We start from the raw sequence: 14247 nt of genomic DNA, 5'->3' as shown, positions 1-14247 counted from the left end.
ACAACGCTTCTGGGACTACAGTGACCAGAGTTAATAACTTAGTGTCAAAAACCCAGGAGAGCTTTCAACAACTGTTAAAGAAACTAACACAGATTCAAATAAAATGCCATTTTGCATTTATATACTTACAAGAAAAAAGGCAGAAGAAATTTACTAGCATCTTACTGAAACTCCACCTCAGAGAAGTAAGATATGGAGTAGTTTCTATTAAGGGGCTGATGCAGGTCCACAGCTCGTTTTCCAACATTCTGGCAGTCAAACATGCCTTAGAATTCAGAATGTCTGGAGATTTTTGACAGGTGATACAGTGGGTATACACCATATATTTAACAACACCTCTAGAGAAGGCTGGGATAGTACAGAGAAGCCTGGGACAGCACACTATAATCAAACATTTGCTATTTCCACAATGAAACCTTTAAATATATGAAATAAAGAGAACAGTTCCGAACAGATTTTGTGAAAAAATCAATTTGTGCCAAACACACAGAAAAAGTTTTGGTTTTCAGAGTGCTGTGGATGTTAAAACTGTTGAAAAGGAATTATGGTCCTATAGAACGGTACTCATTACTCTTTATCATGTACCAATTTTATTGTGGTATTTTGGTGAATCCAGAATAATTCCAAAAGTCTCCTACTGGTTCACACAACATGTCCTCTAAACCCTACCCAGTGCTAAATTTCTGTACCACATTCTCCTTCCTATCAGGGCAGTTTTTAGAAATCTAACCCTTGCAATTTATAGAACTGCCAAATCCAATTTTGCCACCACACAAAAAATGTTCATTGAATTGAATATATTGAACTCATCCTAAAATGGCTTGCTCTCATTTTGTCACAGAAAAAACACTGTAACTGCTGAGGGTGTTCCTGACCCAGGAAGCAATATCAAGTCAGTCACTGAAAGGACCCTAATTTTGTCCCAGATATCGAGATGCAATAACCCTATAAAACCCTATTATCACAGTGTATTTACGTGTATATATTTCCAAACTATATGCAATATAAACAATATAATCTATATGCAATAAACACAATATACTATAACTAAGGTAAAATATTTTCACTGAACAGGAAAAAACAGAGACCGTTCCTCATCAACAGCGGTATAAAAAAGAATAAAGCAGTAGAAGTACAGTTATACTAAATAATCTTTGAAGTCCCTTCTATCCTGATGTTCCATAAAAAATACAACTCAATGACATTGTAAATATAGTAAATATAAACTAAAATGAATAACTTTATTAGTAACACTTCTTACCCTCTTATAATTTGTAACAACTTTAAAGATATCACTTAGGTCTCCTAAGATTTCCAGAAACAACTGAATTGATGCCTTAATTTATTTTTGATAAATTTCCCCGTAACAAACTTTCCAAGCTTTAGAAATTATCTAACTTTGGCATTATACTTATCAAAGACTGCTAATGAGCAATGAATACAGGGGCCTTACTAAGGATGCTAAGTACAATTGACCCTTGTTATCTATGCATCCTTGGATTCAACCAACCTCAGATTGAGATATTCAGGAAAAAAAAAAGCATCTGTACTAAACATGTACAGACTTTTTTTTTTAACCATTATTCCCTAAACAATACTTCATAACAACTATTTACACAGCATTTACATTGTATTAGGTATTACAAGTAATCTAGGAATAACCTAAAGTACAGGGGAAAGTGTCAAAGGTTACAGGCAAATACTGTGCCATTTTATATAGGTACTTGACCACATCCTTGGAAATTTTTTGTTTTGTTTTGTTTTGTTTTGTTTTTGAGACAGAGTCTTGCTCTGTCACCTAGGCTGGAGTACAATGGTGCGATCTCGCCTCACTGCAACCTCTACCTCCCAGGTTCAAGCAATTCTCCTGCCTCAGCCTCCCAAGTAGCTGGGACTACAGGCATGTGCCACCACACCCGGCTAATTTTCTATACTTTTAGTAGAGAAAAGGTTTCACCATGTTAGCCAGATGGTCTCAATATCATGACCTCGTGATCCGCCTGCCTCTGCCTCCCAAAGTGCTGGGGTGAGCCACAGCGCCCAGCTCATCCTTGGATTTTGGTAGCCGTGAGGGGTCCTGGAACCAATTACTGAGGAACAACTAACTGTATGAAGCTACTTTAACTTGATTCTCTTGCTAATATTTTCTTTGCATTTTCTTCTGTGTCATCTTCATATCTCCTTCCAAATTTTAAAAAGACAGTTGGAAAATAAAAGGAAGTCATTTTTTTAAAGGGCTAAGAGGAGAGTGTAAAACGAAGGAGAAATTAGTTTTTTTCAACCCTGCAACACACTGGAATCGTCTGTAGAAATCCTAAAATATATCAATGCCCTAGCCCTTTCCGGGCCCTACTGATTATTTATGGAATATAAATTAGCATGGGTAGGATCCCAACATCTGTCTTTTTTTTTTAAGCTGCCAAGAAAACTGTAATATGAAGTCGGGCCAAGAACCACTAGTAAAAACTTTCTCCACAAACCCTTCCCTCCTCTCATCTATTTAGTTAAATGTTAGCATTCCCAGCCCCATAGCAAGGACTGCAGGAACTCTCTTTAAAATTGCCCATTTTACTTCTTTCATTTACTCTATCACAGAAGAAAAATTACTAATTTTCAACTGGAAATTTGTAAACAAGTGTGTAGAGTAAAATTAATTTTAGCTTATTGGATATTCTCATTCCCAAATGTTCAGGATTTCTTTTCAGTCTTCAAAAAACCACCTTCATTAGTAGGGTATTAAGGTAAAGAGCAAAGCATACAATAATAAGCAAATACACAATATGCATTATTCTACTTATCAACTTTCAACAGATATCAGAAAATACTCAAAACAATTATCTTAAGGAGTTGATTATATTTCAATACTTTATTAACTACAAACATTTGCAGAATCTCAATTATATAAAGACACATCAGCTACAACATATCCTGATACTCATATGACAGAAAAAGTACTCAGTAAAGATCCTTTTTTTAAAATAAAAACTGGCATCACAAGATTTCACATCTTTAAGACTTAAAGATTTACATTTTTGAAGTAGGGAGAGTCAGACTGTTGTCAGATTCCCTAAAATAAATGTAGAAAAGAAAATAATGTTTTGTAAAAATTATGCATCTATAAACACTTTTTTTCAATGTCATCTACAACTGACACCTACTAGTTTCATCTCCAAAACGATACTAGACTATTGTTGTACTCCAAATTAGAATTTTATTAAAAGGTCCTATAGTCACAAATTTGCACACACTAAGACTTACAGAATACCAGAAATTTTCTCTCTTCTGTCTTGATTACCTAATATATTTGCCTGCCACTTGAAAGTATTCATTGCTAGAATATAAAATAAGTATTTTACAGAAATAGAAAATAAACATGACACAGACTGGGTGTAAAGAAAAAAAACATTTTCACTTCCCTTTTTACTAAAGGAAATTCTGAATATAATTTTAACTCTAATAAATCACAGTCTAATACACGGCCTAGTATACCACCTGAAGTCAAACCAAACAAATTTAAAAAATAGATAACACAATAATTTCAAAATATTCAGAAGTCCACTAATTTTATAACATATATTTGTACCAGAAGATATTATATGGCCAATTTCAACTTAAAACTTTAAGATAAGTAATTTTAATAAATCCAATTTTAAACATAAAACTGCAAAGTATCAATACATTTGAGGCACACTTTATTCATGGTAATATACAAGGAAAGCAAAGTTACATATTAAAATCTAAACTGGTAGTAAACACATCCCACCCCAAGATTCTACTCTCCTCAAAAAAAAAAAAAAAAATTACTGTTTTTTCTGATGGTAGAAATAATGCACAGTGATAGCTGAAAACCCAAACAATATAGAGAAGTATATGAAGTATAAAAATAAAAATCATCCTAAATCTCACCATATATAAGCAACTGTCATTAACATAAATATTCTTCCAGAAGATGGATGGGTTTACTCCACATACTTACAACCCATACATATATGTACCTATGTATATATGTATAGCATATATGCACATATATATTCCTTTCATTTACATATATTGACAGTAAAGAAATGTTTAAGATCATTTTCTTGAAAATAAAATAATAAATTGTCCCAAATAGTCTGCTTTTGTATTTTCATTTAAGCAGGCTAAGTTTAAGATTATTGTGTGTGTGGGTGTGTGTGTGTGTGTGTGTGTCTGTCTTTCTGTGTGATGTTGTCATTGTTGTTGACTGCTTGAGGCAAACTGAAAAACTTTGTCTATTTACTTCTTTTACTGGAAAAAAGAAAGAAAACTTCTGGTTAAATTTTTCCAAAGCCTAAGAACACAGGTATCTGTACTAAAGGTGATTAGCTGACTGATTTACAGTGGTAGCCCACAGTCCTGAGCAAAACTGCAAAGCAGACAAGATTATTATGGCCTCCTAATTCTTACTTAGAAACAGTATTACACTAGTAATTAGGATAAGAGTTCTACTAACCAGGAGTGTGACTTGAGCATTTCAATCTTCCTATGATTCACTTTAATTCTAAAATTCTATGGTTCTTCCCTTCTCCCCACTCCCTCACCAACTTTGCTGCTCTCGAAATACGTAAAAACCATCCTTTCCTCCAATCTCACTGGTATTCCAGGATTCAAAATAAATCCTTCTGACCAAGAAACTCCCATTTCCTCAATTCACTTATTCTCCCCAGACATGACAAGCAAAGTAATCAATGAAATCAAAGCTATGGGCAACTTTATGGTGAGGAAGGAAAGCAACAATGCAGAAGAAAATTTTAAATGAGTTTATAGGAACACATTTTTAATTTAAAATTAAATAGCTTCATGAGTTTCATGGAAAAAAATATAATCTTTCAACTTAACCACCTATTTTATTGACTCAAAGTTAGCCAATGAAAAAATAAAGTAGGGTTTTTAGCTCCTAAAATATTCAGACCCAGCCAGGCACGGTGGCTCACACCTGTAATCCAGCACTTTGGGAGACGGAAGCAGGAGGATCACCTGAGGTCAGGAGCTCAAGACCAGCCTGGCCAACATGGTGAAACCCCATCTCTACTAAAAATACAGCAATTAGCCAGGAAAGGTGGTGAGTGCCTGTAATCCCAGCTACTCAGGAGGCTAAGGCAGGAGAATCACTTGAACCCAAGAGGCAGAAGTTGCAATGAGCCGAGATCACACCATTGCACGCCAGCCCGGGAGACAAGAGTAAAACTCCATCTCAACAACAACAAAAAAAAGTAACTGGCCAGCCACGGTGACTCACACCTATAAGCCCAGCACATTGGGAGGCCAAGGCAGGCAGATCACTTGAGGCCAGGAGTTCGAGACCAGACTGGCCAGCATGGAGAAACTCCATCTATACTAAAAATACAAAAATTAGCTGGGTGCGGTGGCATGCGCCTGTAATCCCAGCTACTTGGGACACTGAAGCACGAGAATCGCTTCAAAACAGGTAGATATAGCGGTCACTATTGATCATCTCTCTTACATCCATATCCCCCAAATTCTTCCTTTCAACAATTTTTTAAAAATATCCTCCCTCTTCCACCTAACTCAGAAAAATGTGATCCCAACACCAATTGCAGAAGGTATCTCCTGATTAGTAGAAACCAACCATGATAACTTTACTTTCCTTGAGATAACTAGTTAGGACATACATGTGACCTAATTCTGGTCAATAAGATATGAAGAGAAAAGTATGTTGGTAGGCTTATGCAAAAGATTTATTTGCTTTTCCAGAGACAGAGACAGAAAAAGAGAGAGAGAGATCCATTCCTTCCTCGGGCCAATGCCTGTCTAGATGTGATCTTGCTGCTGGCCTTAGGATGACTCCAACACACAGAAGACAGAGAGCCAAGAATATCACAGAGAGGAAGGCCAGAGCCCTCAAGTACTAGCTTGGAGCCACCCACCCTACCTTCATACTTCAATGTGCCATTTCAGCATCTACTGTAATTCAGCAAGCAATGTGGTTACACCAAAATACAAAGCATACCACATATATCGCTCCTTCTCCAACCTGGACTTCCTGCTCCTTCAACTGAAAGTTCTCCTTTCCACTTGGACTGAGCTAGGTGAGACAGGAGGCTCAAGTGCTCCCGCATACATCAAGGGTGCCACATTTCCTCTTCCAAAGAACAATCTCCTCTACCTCCGCATTCCTACTTGGATGGAGGAGATGTTGGAACTATAAGAAGGCTTACCCCTCCAACCCTGACGTACATAAAAGTTGAAAGGTAGCTTATGAAATCAGATTAGGGACCATATTGGGAAATATGTGAGAACCATAGATTGATCACCTGACTAGACAATTAAACAATTCACTCTAAGGAATGAACCTCTGGGAAAACCAGAATCTTCTTTTTTTTTTTTTTTCCCCCTTAAAGAGGATGCTATTAAATAAATCTCTAAGCAGTAGCGTAAACTAGGAAAGATGATGTTTTAGAAGCAGACAACTTATTTAATACATTACAATTAATCAACGGTTCTGAAGTTAGCCTAAAAAGGAAATCATTTCTCAACATCTACAAACTCTATACATTTTATTACAACTAAAACAAAAATGTCCATTCACAAGACAATCTTATAATACAGAAGTATGGCCTTTTCTTCAAGTGTGGGTCTATTGATGAAAGTTCTATTTCATTTTTCTTGCAAAAACCACTCCCCATAAAACAACACCTGTGATTTCCAGTTTCTGTTTCTTAAACACAGAAAGACATTTTACAAACATGTAAAAACTAATATTATTGCAGATTTTTTTAGATTATTAGGGGTTTTTTTTCCCTGATCATTTAAAATTATTTCACCCTCATCTATTTCAACCATAATTGATTTTGGCTACTCACTTGATTTCAAAGCAGCCAACTGGTTCTCATACAAACACCTTTTTATCTTTGGAGTTCACTGAATAATAATTCATTAAACTATGCGATTACATCATCAAGTGCCATAACAGTGTGTTGGGTACAAACACACATGTCTCCTGGTAAGTATACAGTAACTGGGGGGAATAAAAGTCCAAGATCAAACTAAAGAATAGGCTACACTCAATGTAGCATGAGCATCAGTCAGCAAATTCTACAGAGAGAATGAAAACTATCATTTAATCTCACGAGTGGGTTAAGCAGAGGTCAGGTAAGAGACATTTTCCTGTAACAGGGTGTTCCTGAGAGTCTTTGCTTATCTACCCACCAATCCACCCTCTAAAATTCTTATCAGCAACTTCTGAAATGAAGGACAGAAGATTTACACAGTGCCCACTATGTGGCAGGCATCACATAGTCCTTGGCACTTTATATGAATTTCCTCCATTTTGATGAAGAACACAATGGCGGAGTAACAGGGTAACTCTCTTCCCTTTTTTTCCAAATGTAGCTATCAGCTAAAGAAAGTACTTCCAGGTAACACAAAGTGATCTAAATAAATGTAATAAATTTGAATACAACTTCAACCTCACATTACTACCCTAGAGAAAAAAACATTAAACTTTGCATTTAAGAAAAAGAGTATCATCAGATCTTATCTCATTCCATTGAAAAGTTATGAAAAATGTAGACATGATTTAGCCATGTGGACATACTCATAAATTTTCAATAAATTATAACTATGTAACATATCATTAGTAAACAAAGCAACCAAAAAAATATGTCTTATCTCCCCAATACTTCAATTCATTGTTAAAAATGATTTCTTGTAACTAAGATGATAAGCACCAAGTGGCAGGAGAGAGTATAACCAATCACTATGGTCTAAGAACAAATCAATACATATTTTCCTTAGGTTTCATAATAGAAGGGAAGCCCAAACATTTATAGTTGCTAAATCTCAGCTTTCAGAGAGAGCTTAAAAAAAAGAAACAAAAAATGTCTAACAGCAGCCTCCACTATGTCGCTAAAAGTTATACATTTCTACATTTATCTCTCCTTCCATATTTCCTGAGCAGTTCAGATGCTCCTGAAAATCATTTCACATTAATAGAGAACGCACACTTGATTTCTATACATTAAGAATCCAAGCATAGTTCTGTCCTGCAGATCAGCAAAAGGTGATGCTCTGAGGTACCTTAAATTACCGGAACCATACTGTCTGCACCTACAGAATCCCACAATTAAAGACAGATACCTCAAAACTGCCACTTCTGAAGAAATTACATCATAAAGAGCCAACACTCAGACGCATACTATCAATTAATACCACTAATTGCCAACTGCTTGAGAAAAGATCAGAAAAAGGATGAAGACGGAAAATAAGAAAAAATAGATCATTGGTGGATTAAGACTTTGAAAGTCAGAAAAAAAAAACTGATTCAAACATTCACTCTGCTACTTCCAAGATATATCTTCAACACATTATTTAAACTCCAGAAGACTGTTTCCTGCTCTCAAAAATGAGGTTACACCACCTAACTCATAGAGTTGTCTTAATAGTATCATTTATAGCCTCTATCAAAGTATGCACTTAATAAATTATAGGAGGTATTGTTGTTGTTACTGGGAGGTTGAAGGGAACACAAATTCAGTTATAAGTCCTTTTTGAATACTAAGAGGGGAATAATTAAGGAAGCTAAGAGGGAAATAATTAGGAGGAAAAAAAAACCTTCAATTTTCCCTGTAACATGATTCTACATGCACTTATAAACTGATTTTTTTTTCTAAGCACTCCTTTGATAATGATTAAGTGTGGGGTTACATTATTTTAGGGTCATCTAATATTTAAGATGACTTAAAAACTTCACACACATTTATCCGGAACTGTGAAAGTGTCTCATATTATCATCCCTCTGTTACTGTCAATTTTCTTCACGTACAGATTCCTTTATTATTACTTCATTAAAACCACTTTCTGTGAAAACATACACTCTTTACATTTCACTTCATCCACAGTAAATCTCACTATTAACAATATGTAACTATTCAATGACCTATATTTCGTTATTTAATACTTCAGCATTCCTTCTATTTAGTTTGATACATCCTTTTGGGAAGCCCTTTGGAATAAAACAACCACTTCTTCCATTCTGAAAAACATCTGAACCAATAAACTATACCAGAATAAGTCTACTCCCAGCATAGAGGGATTACAGGATGGATCAGAGGAGACACAGAGAAGTAACTGGAGAGCTTCTCTTCTTGAGTCACATTTTCACAGTCTGGATTGATTTCATGTATGACCAATTACTAGATTACCATACACACTCATATTAAAATGCAAATAAATAAATATAACGAAACTATGTATAGATTGTTTTGGATTATATACTTTTCTGCTTTCCTTCAGTAGTGCCAATGATAGAAAATTGACTATTTTGTTATAACTTGTTTCCTTAAACTTAACTATCCTTATTTGCCTACCTACTGTAGCATAGGTTCCGTACATTTGGACCTTCATGCCTCCAACTGACTCATCTTTAAAAACAAGTTGGACTTCCATGGCCTGATCTCCAGCTACTTTCATAGCTTCTCCCACAAAGACCTCCTGGCAAAACAGCCTTATGTCCAGTTCAACAAGCCCTGTAACACAATCACATGCCTTTGCTCAGGCTGTTCCCTTCACCCAGGAAACTACCCCCACCGTCACTCCCTCCGCCCCCATTTTGCCTATTAAACTATGTTAAGGCCCAGATGGAGTGTTACCAGCTCTACATTCATTCAAAATTTCCCAGTCAAAAATTAGTGTCTCACACACAACCCATGCGTCCAATACACCTCCAACAAAACCCACAGGAATCTGTGAATTACCTCTGTGTATGTCTGCTTCTCCCTTGAGGGCAGTACTGAGTCTCATTCATCTTCATATTCTACCCACTGTTCCATCCTTGCCACACAGTAAAGGTAGTCCTGGTTGAATTAATTCCTTGATTCCACTAATCCCAGTCCTTTATTTTCAAGGAAGTAATAAATGCCTTTCAAGTACAGAAGATTTTGTCAATATATTGTAAATGCTTGCAAAATCTAATGATGAAAATGTCAATAATTACATAATGCACTAATGTTTAAGCTGATGAATGGCAGAAGGGGTGGATGACTACAATAAATCATCAGTAAAGATAATCGTTTCTCAAGATCCCCCCAAAAATGTCATTCATAACATGAAAATTAACCTTTCTGTCCCCCATTCTAATAATTACTTCTACTTTATATTCAGAAATGCAAGTTCACATAAAGCAGAAGTGTCTGTACATTCTGCTAAGAATGTATCTCAAAGCCATACAATGTATTTGATAACATCTTTCTTCCAATGCCCATAAATGTAATTTTTATCTTTTATCTTCTGTGCAACTATAAAGGTTAACTATACAAAATAAGATAATTTTATCTTAAGATACAACTGGAGCAAAGTTTGTAAATAATTACAAAATACACTAAGTACATCTCCAAAAAAAACAAAAAAGAAAGAAAGCTATTAAGAATGTCACACACCAGATCTGATTTTTTTGACGAAAAATGATTTCTAGTTTCACATCTTTCTAATTCCACATTATTCTCACAATTCCTGTAATGTTTTTCTTCTAAATGTATGGGGAAAGCCAATATTCCTCGAACAAACATCTTTAAAAAGAAACATGTTTAAAATGTATACAGTTTTAATTTTATATCCCATCTTAGATATAGTTTGCTATCTCTTATATCTGTGGGCAAATGTCATTTGAATCGGAAGAATTACAAAAGTTAAAATAATGACTTATTTTCTTAATTCATTAAAAATAAGTACTTATATAATTCTCTAATTTAAAGTAGATATTTTAGCAGAAGAGTTAAAAGGGGCCACTGAGCAGCCTGGGTGATTACCACAAAAGAGTTAAAAGTAATTCACACAGTGTATCAACAGTAGCTGTCTCCCACACACACAGGCGCACTCTCTCTCTCCCCCATCTGAACTTTTCCTCCCTGAAACATGAGGTGGGAGAAGGGGAATGACCATGACACAGGCCTGACTACCCCCACCCCACGAATAGACACACATCTCCCTCCTCATCCTGCTGAAAAGAAATGTGGAGGCTATGGACCAAGAGACCCGACGCCTCTCAGAGTCACTTCCCCTGCATGTGGGATAAACAAACAAACCGGCACCATGAGAGTAACCATCAGAGTAATTATGTTAACCTTTGACTAATGTCTTAGTTAAGTTTTGAGCTGAGTCAAAGCTCTAAGAAACAGGTAAATCCCTGTGTCCCCCCACAAAACCCCTTAAACACTCCAACGGGAAGTTTATCCCTGAACTGAACGCTGGCCCCTGTCGCCTCCTCCCAGCCGATACATGCCTCCTTCCTGCCCAAAGCCCCTACTCCAAAGGTAATTGTCGGGACACAGTCAAGGAGCACCGTGGGCGACACTCCCCACCTCCCAATCTCTTCTAAGGAAGCCCCCGCCGGGCCAGCTGGCCCACCTCCCTCGTCGCCCCAGTCGCGCCGCACCACTCCGGCAACTTTTGCACCCAGCCCGGCCCGCCACCCGCGGCCCCCGCTGCCCCCTAGCCCTCCGCGCCCTCAGCCTCCGACCGCGGCCCCCTCCGGCCCACGCCTCCTGGCCGCCCGCCCCGGTCTTCGCCCACCCCTCCCCCGACACCCGCGCCGGCGGCGCCGCCCCCGCCGCACCCCACCCCACCCCGCCCGAGACCCCAGCCCCATCCGGGAGGGAGGGCGCCGCGGCCGCGCCGAGGCAGCCACCGGGCCGGGGCTGGCGGCCGAGCACCAACGCGCAGGGGGCTTTACCTCAGAGGCGCGGCCGCGAGCAGCGGGGTCGGTCCCGGGCGCGGGCGGCGCCCCCAGTCAGTCAGTCAGCGCCGGCGGGGGCAGCGACGGCGGCACATCACACCCGCCGGCGGCCGGAGGAGGAAAGCGAGCACGCAGGGAGCGAGCGAGCGAGGTAGGGGGGAAGGAGCGAGCGAGGTAACGCAGCGCTGCTCGGATTCGGTCCTTGCACTGCCGCTGGTGTCTTCTACCGCCGCCGCTGGCCGGAGAGTCGCCGCCCGAGCCTCTGCTGTCGCCACCGATGCAGCTGGGAATGAATGCACAGCGGCGCCTCGCTTATCCGGAGGTCAAACATCCTTCTGCCTCGGGCATCCGGATCGACGCCGGACCCGGAAGTGAACACATGGAAAAAAAATTAAAAAGGAAAGCGTCTCTCTAGCTGCCGCGGCCCCCAAGCTGCCCGCATCAGCGAAAAGAGCCGAGTAGAGCCGAAGATTGCACCAGCCTTCTTGGATTGGTCGGATTGCCGACCGGAAAGGAGACGGCGCGGTCATTGGCTGGCAAAGTATATAAAGCCTACGCCGCGCCCTCTCCTCGTCTTCCTAGAGCGGTGCGTGAGGGAAAGTGAGGAGCGGTGGTGGATACGAGTGTTTCTCTGGATGAGGCAGTGGGCGGAGAGGCATAGCAAAGTCTACGCAGAGAACTGGAAGAAAACACCCCCGTGCTTTAGGAGAGCTACTAAGAATTGAGTGAGCAAAGAGCCTTAAGGGTGCCATTGTGCCAAGTCAGAGTGCTGAGGCTTTCCCTATTGTGCTCAGCCCGCCAGGTTCCAAAAAATCTTACGGCCCGGCCTAGGAGTATGACATCACTGGGTTGACATTTTCCCCAACTTCTCTATAACCCCAGTGCTATATCAGGGCTCCAACTGCTTAGAAATATGAATTATGTCTCACATTTGCATCTCATTTGCTGTTTGTAAGCTGAGGTAATCCTCTGAATTATATAGTGTGGTATTATCTGTTTTTCAAATTCATCTCCCAAAGTTCTGAGAAGCCAAACATCACCCAAGTCATCAAGTTGTAGTGCACAGACTGAAATCAGTGTTTCTGACCCGTACTCAAGTCCACTTTGCCTACATAGAAAGAATATGACATTCCTTTCATTTTCCCTCTTGCAGTTAGTTCCCTGGGATGAAGATAAGTCATTTTGGTAGACTTCTACGGAAATTGATCCACCACGAAGGCATTGAAACTATAATTTTTTAAAATTGTGATTCATATGTCTCAAGTCCTTTCAAAAAGTTAGGCATGAAGGTGTGCAGGAAGAAGAATCATAGCCTGGTGCCATGTTTTTAAAATGTTCATTTTATCAAACACGTTTATATTCTTGATGTACTTACAGTATCAAGAAACTTGAGTCTTGTGTATAGCTCTCCTGTCCACCTCTCAAAACGAAATGCCTCTAATGAAACAAATGCACTCCTTCATTTTCCTCCCTACTTTGCCAGATTAATGGTATAGCTAATGCCTTACCTTTGGAGGGGTAGTTAGTATGGAAATCTGTGTTTGATTTTGGTTTGTAATACAACAGTGCCTTTTTTTTTTTTTTTTGAGACGGAGTCTCTCGCTCAGTCGCCCAGGAGTGCACACTGCAAGCCCCGCCTCCCGGGTTCATGCCATTCTCCTGCCTCAGCCTCCCAAGTAGCTGGGACTACAGGCGCCCGCCGCCACGCCTGGCTAATTTTTTGCGTTTTTAGTAGAGACGGGATTTCACCGTGTTAGCCAGGATGGTCTCGTTCTCCTGACCTCGTGATCCGCCCGCCTTGGCCTCCGAAAGTGCTGAGATTACAGGCGTGAGCCACCGCGCCCGGCCAACAGTGCCTTTAAAAAAAAAAAAACAAAAAAAACCCTCCCTTCTCACTTTCTTCTCCAAACTGGAAGTTAAGAAGTGACTAGCATCACCAGTCTTAGAAGGGTAGTGTTAAGAGCTCTGCTCCATATTTACCACACCGTCATTCTGTAGGAGACTCAAAAGCAGCTAAGAAGTATGCATGCTCAGAATTGTGAATGACTTGCCTAAGCAGATGACATATCCCAGAATTTCTGATCTCTCCCAGGACCCCCTGCTAGACAAGAAACAAAGTTGACATCTCACTCAGTAGAAGTGTCTGCAACACAGGAAACTAAATATTGTCCTCAACTCCCAACAAACCATTTTATTCTCTCTACCTCAAAAAACTCAGTTTTGATAAAGAACACCCACCCTTCTAAGTTTTCATAAATGGTTGAGAAAGTCAAGTATATAAATATATGATCAAATCACATTTTTAAATTAAAAATGAGCTAGTCTAAGTAAGTACAGTGGTACTTAAAACGAATTGATCACAGCCAGTTACAGATTTCTTTGTTCCTTCTCCCCTCCTGCTGTTTCACTTGACTGGTATTTATTAAATTATATTAGAAATGGATGGGAATAAGTGTTTACATTTTTAACACTGCAGTGAAGAATTTGGTTAAAATTTGGCCCATAAACTCCTATAGATTAAAATTGGCAAAGCC

The 14247-nt window shown here is 39.2% G+C and overlaps 1 protein-coding gene across 23 annotated transcripts in view; it reads right to left on the bottom strand.

Annotated features, from left to right (window-relative positions):
- CSNK1G3 (casein kinase 1 gamma 3) overlaps positions 1–13094 on the bottom strand; it is a 105359-nt gene extending 92265 nt beyond the window's left edge. For 4 of the 23 annotated variants that reach the window (XM_031666437.1, XM_021939637.2, XM_031666449.1 and 1 more), the window contains exon 1: positions 11711–13094. The gene's annotated coding sequence lies outside the window, so the exon portion shown is untranslated. Of the gene's footprint in view, positions 1–9350; positions 9510–9737; positions 10364–10418; positions 11356–11710 lie in introns of those variants that run through there. The other 19 variants (XM_031666444.1, XM_021939641.2, XM_021939644.2 and 16 more) reach the window with 12 other exon arrangements.
- Between the last annotated feature and the right edge of the window lie 1153 nt (positions 13095–14247).

This window comes from Papio anubis, chromosome 5, assembly GCF_008728515.1.
Source record: "Papio anubis isolate 15944 chromosome 5, Panubis1.0, whole genome shotgun sequence".
In the NCBI taxonomy this organism is placed as follows: domain Eukaryota; kingdom Metazoa; phylum Chordata; class Mammalia; order Primates; family Cercopithecidae; genus Papio; species Papio anubis.
This window is presented reverse-complemented; position numbering and strand designations above follow the sequence as displayed.